Genomic DNA, 11,224 nt, shown 5'->3' with positions numbered 1-11,224 from the left:
TGCTTCCTGACCTGCATACAGATTTCTCAAGAGGCAGGTCAGGTGGTTTGGTATTCCCATCTCTTTCAGAATTTTCCACAGTTTATTGTGACCCACACAGTCAAAGGCTTTGGCATAGTCAAGAAAGCAGAAATAGATGTTTTTCTGGAACTCTCTTGCTTTTTTGATGATCCAGCGGATGTTGGCAATTTGATCTCTGGTTCCTCTGCCTTTTCTAAAACCAGCTTGAACATCAGGGAGTTCACGGTTCACATATTGCTGAAGCCTGGCTTGGAGAATTTTGAGCATTACTTTACTAGCATGTGAGATGAGTGCAATTGTGCAGTAGTTTGAGCATTCTTTGGCATTGCCTTTCTTTGGGATTGGAATGAAAACTGACCTTTTCCAGTCCTGTGGCCACTGCTGAGTTTTCCAAATTTGCTGTCATATTGAGTGCAGCACTTTCACAGCATCATCTTTCAGGATTTGAAACAGCTCAACTGGAATTCCATCACCTCCACTAGCTTTGTTCCTAGTGATACTTTCTAAGGCCCACTTGACTTCACATTCCAGGGTGTCTGGCTCTAGATGAGTGATCACACCATCGTGATTATCTGGGTCATGAAGATCTTTTTTGTACAGTTCTTCTGTGTATTCTTGCCTCCTCTTCTTAATATCTTCTGCTTCTGTTAGGTCCATACCATTTCTGTCCTTTATCAAGCTCATCTTTGCATGAGTTCTTGGCAAATAAGAGGGGGAAATGTGGAAGTAGTGACCAGTTTCCTCTTCTTGGGCTCCCAAATCACTGCAGACAGTGGCTGCAGCCATGATCAGAAGATGATTGCTTCTTGGCAGGAAAGTGATGACAAACCTAGACAGTGCATTGCAAAGCAGAGACATTGCCCTGCTGAGAAAGGTCCACATAGTCAAGGCTATGGTTTTCCCAGTGGTCATGTACAATTGTGAGAGCTGGACCATAAAGAAGGAGATGCCAAAGAATTGATGCCTTTGAACTGTGGTGCTGGAGAAGACTTCTGAAAGTCCCTTGGACAGCAAGGAGATCAAACCAGTCAATCTTAAGGGAGATCAACCCTGAATATTCACTGGAAGGACTGACACTGAAGCTGAAACTCCAGTATTTTGATCATCTGATGCAAACAGATGACTCATTGGAAAAGTCCCTGATGCTGGGAAAGAATGAGGGCAGGAGAAGAGGGCATCAGAGGATGAGATAGTTGGATGGCTTCACCGATGCAATGAACATGAACTTGGCAAACTCTGGGAGATGGTGAGGCCAGGGAGGCCTGATGTACTGCAGTCATGGGGTCACAGAGAGTCAGACACGACTGGGGGACTGAACAACAACAACAATGTGGGATTTTAAGAAGGAGTTGCAAACATCACCAACATTGTCTGTTTATGCATTTTCTCATAACTTATATTAGCCTATGATGTCCCAAGGGATAGACAGGGTTAAGGTAGGCTTGAGTGTGCCATTTTCCTTTTGGACCCATCAAAGATGTTGGGTGGGCAGATCCCTCCACCATTCCACTCCTATTGTCACCTCAGTGTTTGGAACAAGGCTCTGCATAGCTTTCCCCAAGAGACATTCATGCCGACAATACGGAAACACCTTAGCCCACCAGCCTTTTGCCTGGAGGAGTTAGGTAGATCAGAATTCATTCCATTCAACTGATGAAGTGTGAGAATCAAATAACCCAGGTTAAATTTTACACTGTGTTCCAAGATGTCTAATTGAGATTGAAATTCATCTGGTTAAATCCAAAATAAACTGACTCCTCTCAAGTCTCCTCCAAATTCACTCTCAGGTTAGCTTTGGATCATGGTTAATGTTCTGAGGCTGGTCAGGAGAGGCAGGGAAGAAGGCTTCCCAAGCCTTAAGACTGTGTGGTTATTGGGAGTTCAGGGAAGAAGTGAATTGGCTCATTATTCTGAGTCACCTTTTGTGGGGAGCTGTGTTCTGGGAGGAATGCACTTGGCATTGAAGATCACGAAATGTGAGCAGACCTCTGGTGCCACTGCCTGCGTGTCCTTGGGCATGCTTAGTTACCGACTCATTTCTCTTTCCTCTTCCTTTGCCATACTGAGATGTTCTGAGGGTTGGCTGTGAATTGATGATGTTTTTGGAAAGCAATTTCTCATATAAACTTAAGGTATTTCATTAACTGAGTCAGATCTTTGAGAGGATTTGATAGAGCCAGGCTAAGTATTATTAATTGCGCCTGGTTCCTTAGCCATGGTTGGAAAAAAATCCATCACTTTCATTCTCTTTGTCCATTTCCATCTCTTCCTCTTGCCTTTTCTCCTCACAGCAATTCAACTTACATCTTGGGGAATCTCACAATTAGTCCTAAGTGGTGGTGGCTTATGGGTATCATGAAGCATTTTACAAGGGGAGAGCAAGGCTTAGTGGCAGGAATGATTGAAGCTGGCCGGCATAGGCTGTTCCATGGCATTAAGTCCTGCTCTGGTCACTCTTAAATCTGTCCTCTGCCTATATGGGAAATTGCCTGGTGGTGTAAGGGGATTTTTGTAAGTAGCAAGAAAGCGTAAACTGATGGAACTCTTAAATTAACCAGGTCGTTTTCTTATCACATTTTATAGTTGGACATAATTAAAGCCACAGCAAATGCCTAGAAGAGTTCACATGATAGAACCTTCCCAAGTCCTCAGGGGTCATGTTACAGAGGTTCCATCTTTATTGTCAGGTGGGTCATTAACTCAGGAAGCATCCAGAAGGTGGAGTGAATCATCTCTGTGAGTGAACGTGGTGAACTGGGCATATCTCAGGAAGGTGTGATGTGCTTGCTGGAAGCCTGTTTAAGGACCTTTGTCCTCCCTTCTAATTACTAGCATCAACAGAGATATGTGTTGAGAATTCACAAGAAATGGCCACAAATCACAGAAAATTAGCATTAATTGTAAAAGTGCATTATATCTATAAAGAAAAAGTAATGGGTTTGGAAAAAAGGTGTAAATTGTGAGGAAATATAGTGATATTGTAAAAATAGGATTCACCATAGCACTTTACTGAGTGAATCTTTCACCTCTTAGGCAGGGTGCAGTAGCTTCAAAATACTGGCTCCAATTGGTAGAGGGTGGTGGCTGAATAGATATTCTTCATGGTGAATGGCCCTTCTGAGGACAACTCCCAAACCAGGGTCTTCTCAGTTGAGTTCACTTTATTGCCCACCCCACCACCACCCCTGTAACTTTGTAATCACTACTCTGATGGTACAAAGATCTGGGACTTCTCTTGAAGACTGTTTTATAGAATCCAGCTTGTTTTTTTTTTTTTCTCATTTGGCAGCTTCCCATCTTCATCTGGGCAAGGGCAGTGCTTGTGGTTGTGGGACCCATGGTGGTTTGTGATTGAATAGTTATCTCTCTGTTCATTTGTTTAGTATTCATTTTCTTTACTCATCTGTAAGCTCGGTGACTGTAGAAACCATATTTGTTATCAGTTTGATTACCTAGAAACTCAGGCTGAATATGGATGTTGTTATCTCTTAGTGTTTCCATATGGGATTTCTTTCTTGGTATTTCTTGTGAAATTTACATGTTTTTCTGAATCATAAGCCCCAAGACAAGCCAGCCATAAACTCAGGAAAATTGGAGAAAATAACATACTTTTATAGGGATGAACACAGCATAGAGACTGTTTCTGGTTCTAAGGAATCCACTGATGTCAAGTAGAAAGCAAGAGCAGAAAATAGTGATACTTGGAATCAAGTATAAAGGTCAACGGGCGTCCCTGGTGACTTGGTGGTAAAGAATCCACCTGCAATGCAGGAGCTTCGGGAGACGTGGGTTTGATCTCTGGGTGGGGAAGATCCCCTGGAGGAGGGCATGACGACCCACCCCAGTATTCTTGCCTGGAGAATCCCATGGAGAAAGGAGTCTGGCGGGCTACAGTCCATGGGGTCACAGAGTCGGGCACCGCTGAAGGGACTGGGTACACAAGCACGCATAATGTCAACAACTTAGGGGTGATGGGACAGGGATGCATAAGAAAGAGTTGGTCACAATCTAATCAGCCATGCTGTTATAAGTGTGGGTTTGCTGCTCTGTTTCTGATGGTGAACCCTTCTTAAAAATAAAATACAAATTATATGCACAGTATATTTTATGCAAATCCTATGAGTGATGCTCCAAGAAATAATATGCATTAGAAGCAAAATAAGCTCTTAACTTGGCTATTTAGGCACATGATTTTGTTAGTGCTTGCTAAGAGATTGAAATGTTACATTTATTTGAATACCACCCAATAATGTTTGCTGGTATTTTCCAATGAATATTCTAGGCTCTAACTCTTTGAAAATACTACTAAATTTAATATTTCTTATTTATTAAAACTTTTAAAAACAATCTATAATAATGAGTCAAGTTTTAAGGAATAGTAGAAGTATTAAAAAATAACATAATTTCAGGAATTTTTAAAGAATTCTCAGGAGTTAAAAATTCCCATTCCTAAATTCCAACAATTAATATCTGCCATGATTTTGGAAACACAAAGCTACATAATAAGCCACCCCACAATCCCATTGCTTAAAATAGCACCAATTATTATCTGTCACAGTTCTCAGGGTTGAGTAAGATCAGCCAGATGGTTACTTCTACATCTCCTCATGTTGGCGGGAGCTGCAGTCATCTGGGGGCTGTTGAAACTGGAACTCCTGAGATGACTCACTCACACGCCTGGCAGTTGATGACTGTCAGTCAAGAGCTGAGCTGTGGCTTTTGGCCCTAATCCCACTCTTCTCATCTCAGTGACCTCTTCATTTGGCTGAGCTTTTAGAATGTAGGAGCTGGGTTTAGGGAGGGTGTGTCCCAAGATCAAGCTTTCCAAGAAGGAAGAACTGCAAATTCCCTTAAAACCTGGGCCTGGGAGCCCCAGCCTCTCACATATGCTGCCTTCTGTTAGCTGAAGCTATGCCACATTCAAGGGGAGGAAACATAAACTCTTAGCTCCTGATGGGAGGAAGGACATAGGTGTACAGGGCAGACTATAGCCCACAGGCTTCCCTGTCCATGGGATTCTCCAGGCAAGAATGCTGGAGTGTGTTGCTATTCCCTTCTCCGGGGGATCTTCCAGACCCAGGGATCGAATCTGGGTCTCCTGCATTGCAGGCAGACCTTTACTGTCTTGTCTCTGCTCTCTTTCTGTCTGCCGAGGCTGGAAGGTCCAAAACGACTTCTTGACTCACATGCTGAGGTTGCTCTGAATAAAGCTTGAGTGAACTGGGTCCTTGGTTCTCCCTCTCCATTGGCTCCTCTGTTCTCTCTGTGGAGTCGCAGGTCCCTTCCTTCTCTATGTGATCTCTCCACCAGTGTAGGTGGATTTCTTATTAATATATGGTGGCTCAGGACTCCCAAATTAATAGTTTGCTGTGGGTGTTCATTGAGTGTATGAATGAGTGACTAAAAGTTGTTGCCCTATCACTAGTTCATTCACTTCCAAACCTAATTTTGGACCAGCAGGATCTTTCCCTGAGGGGAGCCTGGCTTCAGTCTATCTACACTGTCCATCTCAGTGCCCGTGGCATCTGACTAGACCTGCAGTCCTCAGACCTGCCCATGGAGACCTGTGGCTCTTCTCCTGACTTCCAGCCCTGACAGATTTAGTTAGTTAGTTATTTGGTTCAGTCGCTCAGTCATGTGCAACTCTTTGTGACCCCATGGACTGCAGCACGCCAGGCCTCCCTGTCTATCACCAACTCCCGGAGTTTACTCAGACTCATGTCCATTGAGTCGGTGATGCCATCCAACCATCTCATCCTCTGTCAGCCCCTTCTCCAGCTTTCAATCTTTCCCAGCATCAGAGTCTTTTCCATTGAGTCAGCTCTTCTCATCAGGTGGCTAAAGTATTGGAGTTTCAGCTTCAACATCAGTCCTTCCAATGAACACCCAGGACTGATCTCCTTTAGGATGGACTGGTTAGATCTCCTTGCAATCCAAGGGACTCTCAAGAGTCTTCTCCAACACCACACTTCAAAAGCATCAATTCTTCGGCACTCAGCTTTCTTTGTAATCCAACTCTCACATCTATACATGACCACTGGAAAAACTGTAGCTTTGACTAGATGGATTTACTCATATATTTCTGGAAATCACTTATCACTTCCCTCTACTCCTGAACCATTTTTCTTAAAGCCCATTTTTGATTCCTTTAGATTTTTGTGAATTGTCAGGACCTCTGATAGCTCCTCTAGTAGTTTAATCACGAACTGTTTCCTACCTCAGCCTTGTTTCTCATGTTGTAGTTCACCTTTACCCAGACATTAGCTTCTAAAATCTTATATATATGCTTCTTAGATGATAAACACACACACATTGCATAACTTATTTTAATTTTAGATTTTTTACAATTAAATGATGCTATTTAATTGAAGGCCATTTGTATGTTTGGAAGAAAATAGCTCAATTAAACTTTATATTAATGTCTTCCCTGTAGCTCAAATGGTAAAGAGTTTGCCTGCAATGCAGGAGACCCGGGTTCGATCCCTGTGTCAGGAAGATCATCTGGAGAAGGGAATGGCAATCCACTCCAGTATTCTTGCCTGGAGAATGCCATGGACGGAGGAGACTGGCGGGCTACCATCCATGGGGTTGCAAAGAGTCAGACACGACTGAGCAAATAACACTAAACTTTATATTATACACATGCAAATACACACACGTGTATATGTGCACACACACTTCTAAACTCAGAATTCTTCTTTCTCTTCTTCCCCCCAAACTGCTGTCTCCAGAAAGGCCAGTCCTGTGCTTCGTTTTTGACTTTGAACCTTGGCTGTAATGAAGCTTCTCTGCTGCGTTTAAGCTTTGGCTGGTCTCCTATAGATCCAGAGCCAATTCAAGATATGGATTTGCTCACTGGGACACGAAATCCCGAGGGATGAACTGGTATCACCCACATGATTTCAGTTGTAATAAAAATCTTTATCATGCAAGGGGCTTGGTTCCTGGACTCTCTTTGACTTTCAGAAATATTTTTGCAAGCTTAAATAATGTCAACAAATCCTGAATGGAGGATACTGTTCAAGAATTATAACCAAGCAATAATGATGACATTAGGCAGGAAAATGCAGATGAGCATCAGTTTTCTTTTATCTCCTCCAGTAAAATCCTTTTAAGAGAAATTTGGAGTTGTGTTACCCTGGAAAACATAGCTGCTTATATGGAGAGATGAGGTCATGTTTTTCTATTGTACCGAGGAAACTCAATTATTAGAAATTCCAGACTTTCTAGGGGACTCTGACTCATGTTTTGAGACCACATTTTATTCAGCAAACCATAACATTCACATGACCATCTCTCTCTCCACTGAGGCATCCGGCACCACATTCTGCTTGCAAATGTTTAAGCGTTTTTCTTAGAGTAGAATTCTGTGTGAGTCCCTGCCTCATTTCTTTTACCTCCCACCCACATCGTCTGCCTCACAGATGGAGGCAGAAAGTGCACATTAATATTCTTCACTCCCCCAACTGGTGGGTGGCAGAATAAAGTCACACTCTCTAGTCAAGGACTGAAAGTTTTGATCACCACTCTGGTTCTTCTTCCTGCTCGCTGACCTGTCTCCTTATCCCCATCCCCTCCCTCCAAATCTCAGCTCCAACAGGCTTTTGAGTGAACCCTGGGCACTGATTCATCTCTCTGAGAGGTTACCTCATTCATTTATTTGGTCATCTGTTAAACAAATATGTGGTGTATATCTGACAGTGTTCTAAGCACAGGAAATAGAGCAGTGAACAGTACAGATAAAATCTCTGTCCTCCTGAAGTTAACATCAGGGGAAATTCACACTGTAAACATGATATGTAATTATAATATATAATTTGTCATGGGGCCACCAGGCTCCTCTGTCCATGGAATTCTCCAGGCAAGAATACTAGAGTGGGTACCATTCCATTCTGCAGGGGATCTTCCCGACCTAGGGATCGGACCTGGGTCTCCTACACTGCAGGCAGATTCTTTACTATCTGAGCCTCCAGGGAAGCCTGGTAGCATCAATAATTGGTTGGGAATGAGGGGGATGAGAAAAGTACAACAGGGAATGGGAAACGGAGCATTAGAAGCAAGGGTTGCAATTTTACTTTATTTTAATTTTTTCAACTTTTTTGAGGTATAATTGACAAATATAATTGTGTACATTTATATGGCACCCCACTCCAGTGCTCTTGCCTGGAAAACCCCATGGGCAGAAGAGCCTGGTAGGCTGCAGTCCATGGGGTCTCGAAGAGTCGGACATGACTGAGCGACTTCACTTTCACTTTTCACTTTCCTGCATTGGAGAAGGAAATGGCAACCCACTCCAGTGTTCTTGCCTGGAGAATCCCAGGGACGGGGAAGCCTGGTGGGCTGCCGTCTTTGGGGTCACACAGAGTCGGACACGACTGAAGTGACTTAGCAGCAGCAGCACAGTGTACAGCATGATGATTTGAGATACATAGTGGAGTGATTATTAAGATCAAAATAATTGACATATTCATTACCTCACATAGTTAACTTAAAAAAAAATTTGGTTATGTGAATGCTTAAGTTCTACACTCAGCTACTTTCAAGTATACAATACTGTATTATTAACCATAGTCACCATTCAGTCTATTAGAATCTCAGCACTTACTCTTCATAAAACTGGAAGTTTGTATCCTTTGACCAAAGTCTCTCTGTTTTTCCTTCTTACCAGTCCCTGGGAAACCACCATTTTATTTTCTGTTTTTATGAAACTGGCTTTTTAAAAGAATAGATTCCACAAATAAACATCCTACAGTATTTATTTTCCTCTGTCTGACTTATTTTACTTAGCATATGCCCTCCAGGCCCATCCATGTTGTTACAAACGGCAATGTTTTCTGCTTTTTTCTGGTCGAGTAATGGGATTCTAAAACTTGTATGGGGTTCCATACAAGTTTTAGAATAATTTTTTATATTTTTTGTCAAAAATACCATTGGAACTTTGATAGGGATTACATTGAATCTCTAGGTCACTTTGGCTAGAATGGACTTCCCACAATATTAATTCTTCCATTTCAAGAATATGGGGTGTCTTTCCATGTATTTGTGTCTTCTTCAATTTCTTTCATTAGTGTCTTATACTTTTCAATGCATAGGTCTTTCACTTCCTTGGTTAAATTTATTACTAAAGATTTTATTGTCTTTGATGCTATTGTAAATTGGATGGTTTGTTAATTTCTCTTTGATATAGTTCATTAGTTATATATCCATTCATTATATATTTATATATATATGTGATTCAGCCTTCGTAAGTTGTCTGTTTCTAGGAATTATTCATTTCTTTGAATTTATTTAATTTGTCGGCAAATAATTGTTCATAATGGTCTTTCTGGTTCTTCACATTTCTGAGGTATCAGTTGTAATGTTTCTTCTTTTTAAAATAATTTTATTAATTAGAGTCATCTCTCTTTTTTTCTTAGTCTAGTTAAATGTTTGTCAATTTTGTTTATCTCCTTAAACAATCAACTCTGGGTTTGGTGATCAAAAGACTGTCTTTCTAGTCTCCACTGAATTTATTTCTGTGCTAATATTTCTTGTTTCCTAGAACCCCCTAACTCACTGCCTCTGGGCCCCTGGCTGTCTTTGTCATACTCATTCACTGTGTACCTAATTCCTAGTTCAGCATCTTCTGTGCCACGCAACTCCTGCTCTGATTCTTGGCAACCTCAGCCTCTGGGTGGATGGTCTATACCACATCCTGGCCTCTTAGTTTCTGTACTTTCTCATCCGCAGTGTTTTTCTTCTTTCTACACTGGTTAGCCACCCACTCCGACAGCCACATCTTAGATTTCTGCGCCAAAATAACTTTTACAATTCCCTTAATATCTGAAATGCTAATGCCCACGCTCTTACAAAAGGCTTTTTATTCTTTTAGTTAACTTTTTGAGGAATCCCCACTATAATCATTCTTTGGCTTTATTGAGTCAATTGAACACCCTAATTTCTCACTGTTCATTAATTCTCCCTAAGCTTTCTTCTTCTTTTTTTTTTTTTTTTTGTCCAGCTTAGGTTCTGTGTCGTTTCAGTCGCTAAGTCATGTCTGGCTGTCGCAACCCCATGGGCTGCAGCACACCAGCCTCCTCTGTCGTCCACTATCTCCCGGAGTTTGCTCAAATTCATGTCCATTGAGTCAGTTATCCCTGCTCAGTCAGTATTATTGGCTTGCAGATGTCTGCTTCTTTTTGGCTATGATGCTCTCTTTTCAGAACTCACCATCTAAAGCACTTTGGAGAAGGCAATGGCAACCCACTCCAGTACTCTTGCCTGGAAAAGCCCATGGACAGAGGAGCCTGGTGGGCTGTAGTCCATGGGGTCGCTAAGAGTCGGACACGACTGAGCGACTTCACTTTCACTTTTCACTTTCATGCATTGGAGAAGGAAATGGCAACCCACTCCAGTATTCTTGCCTGGAGAATCTCAGGAACAGGGGAGCCTGGTGGGCTGCCATCTATGGGGTCGCACAGAGTCGGACACGACTGAAGTGACTTAGAAGAAAGCACTTTAACACCACCAGTGCTTACGTGCTAAGTCACTTCAGTCTGACTCTGTGACCCCATGGACTGTAGCCTGCCAGGCTCCTCTGTCCATGAGGATTCTCCAGGAAGGAATACTGGAGTAAGTTGCCATTCTCTTTTCCAGGGGATCTTCCCAACCCAGGGATTGAACCTGGGTCTCCTACATTATGGGCAGATTCTGTACTGTCTGAGCCACCAGAGAGCTTTCCAAATTATACATGCCTGGGCCCCTGAGGTGAGTTGACCAGTGTCTGGAGGAGGAGCCCAAGTATCAGCGTTTGTTAAAAAGCTCCCTGGTTGCTCTAATATCCAGTCAAGGCTGGGAGCTGCTGCCTGGATGAACCCAACTGTGTGCCTTGTTCTGCCTGTCTGAGCCGCTGAGCCTCATTGGAGGAAGCCACAACTGAGAAGACTGAATTCCTCTTACATTCTTGATCTCAGACCTTGACATCTGGTCACATATCTCTATAAGCTGCCTGTGGCCCCCTCGGAGAGGACTGTTCTTTCTTCTCAAATCTTTCTTCCTCTGTCCAGTCACACTTAGCTGGTGAATTTACCTCATCCTTCACTGGAAAAGTGGAAACCATCTGATGGGGACTCCTCAATCTCCTCGTTAACCCCCTTCCACATGCTGGGTGTGGTCACTTTAATTCATACTTATACCTTGTTTGTTTTCTTCTTATTGCCTCTCT

The sequence above is a fragment of the Oryx dammah genome, unplaced genomic scaffold (genome assembly GCF_014754425.2).
Source record: "Oryx dammah isolate SB20612 unplaced genomic scaffold, SCBI_Odam_1.1 HiC_scaffold_4, whole genome shotgun sequence".
In the NCBI taxonomy this organism is placed as follows: domain Eukaryota; kingdom Metazoa; phylum Chordata; class Mammalia; order Artiodactyla; family Bovidae; genus Oryx; species Oryx dammah.
This window is presented reverse-complemented; position numbering follows the sequence as displayed.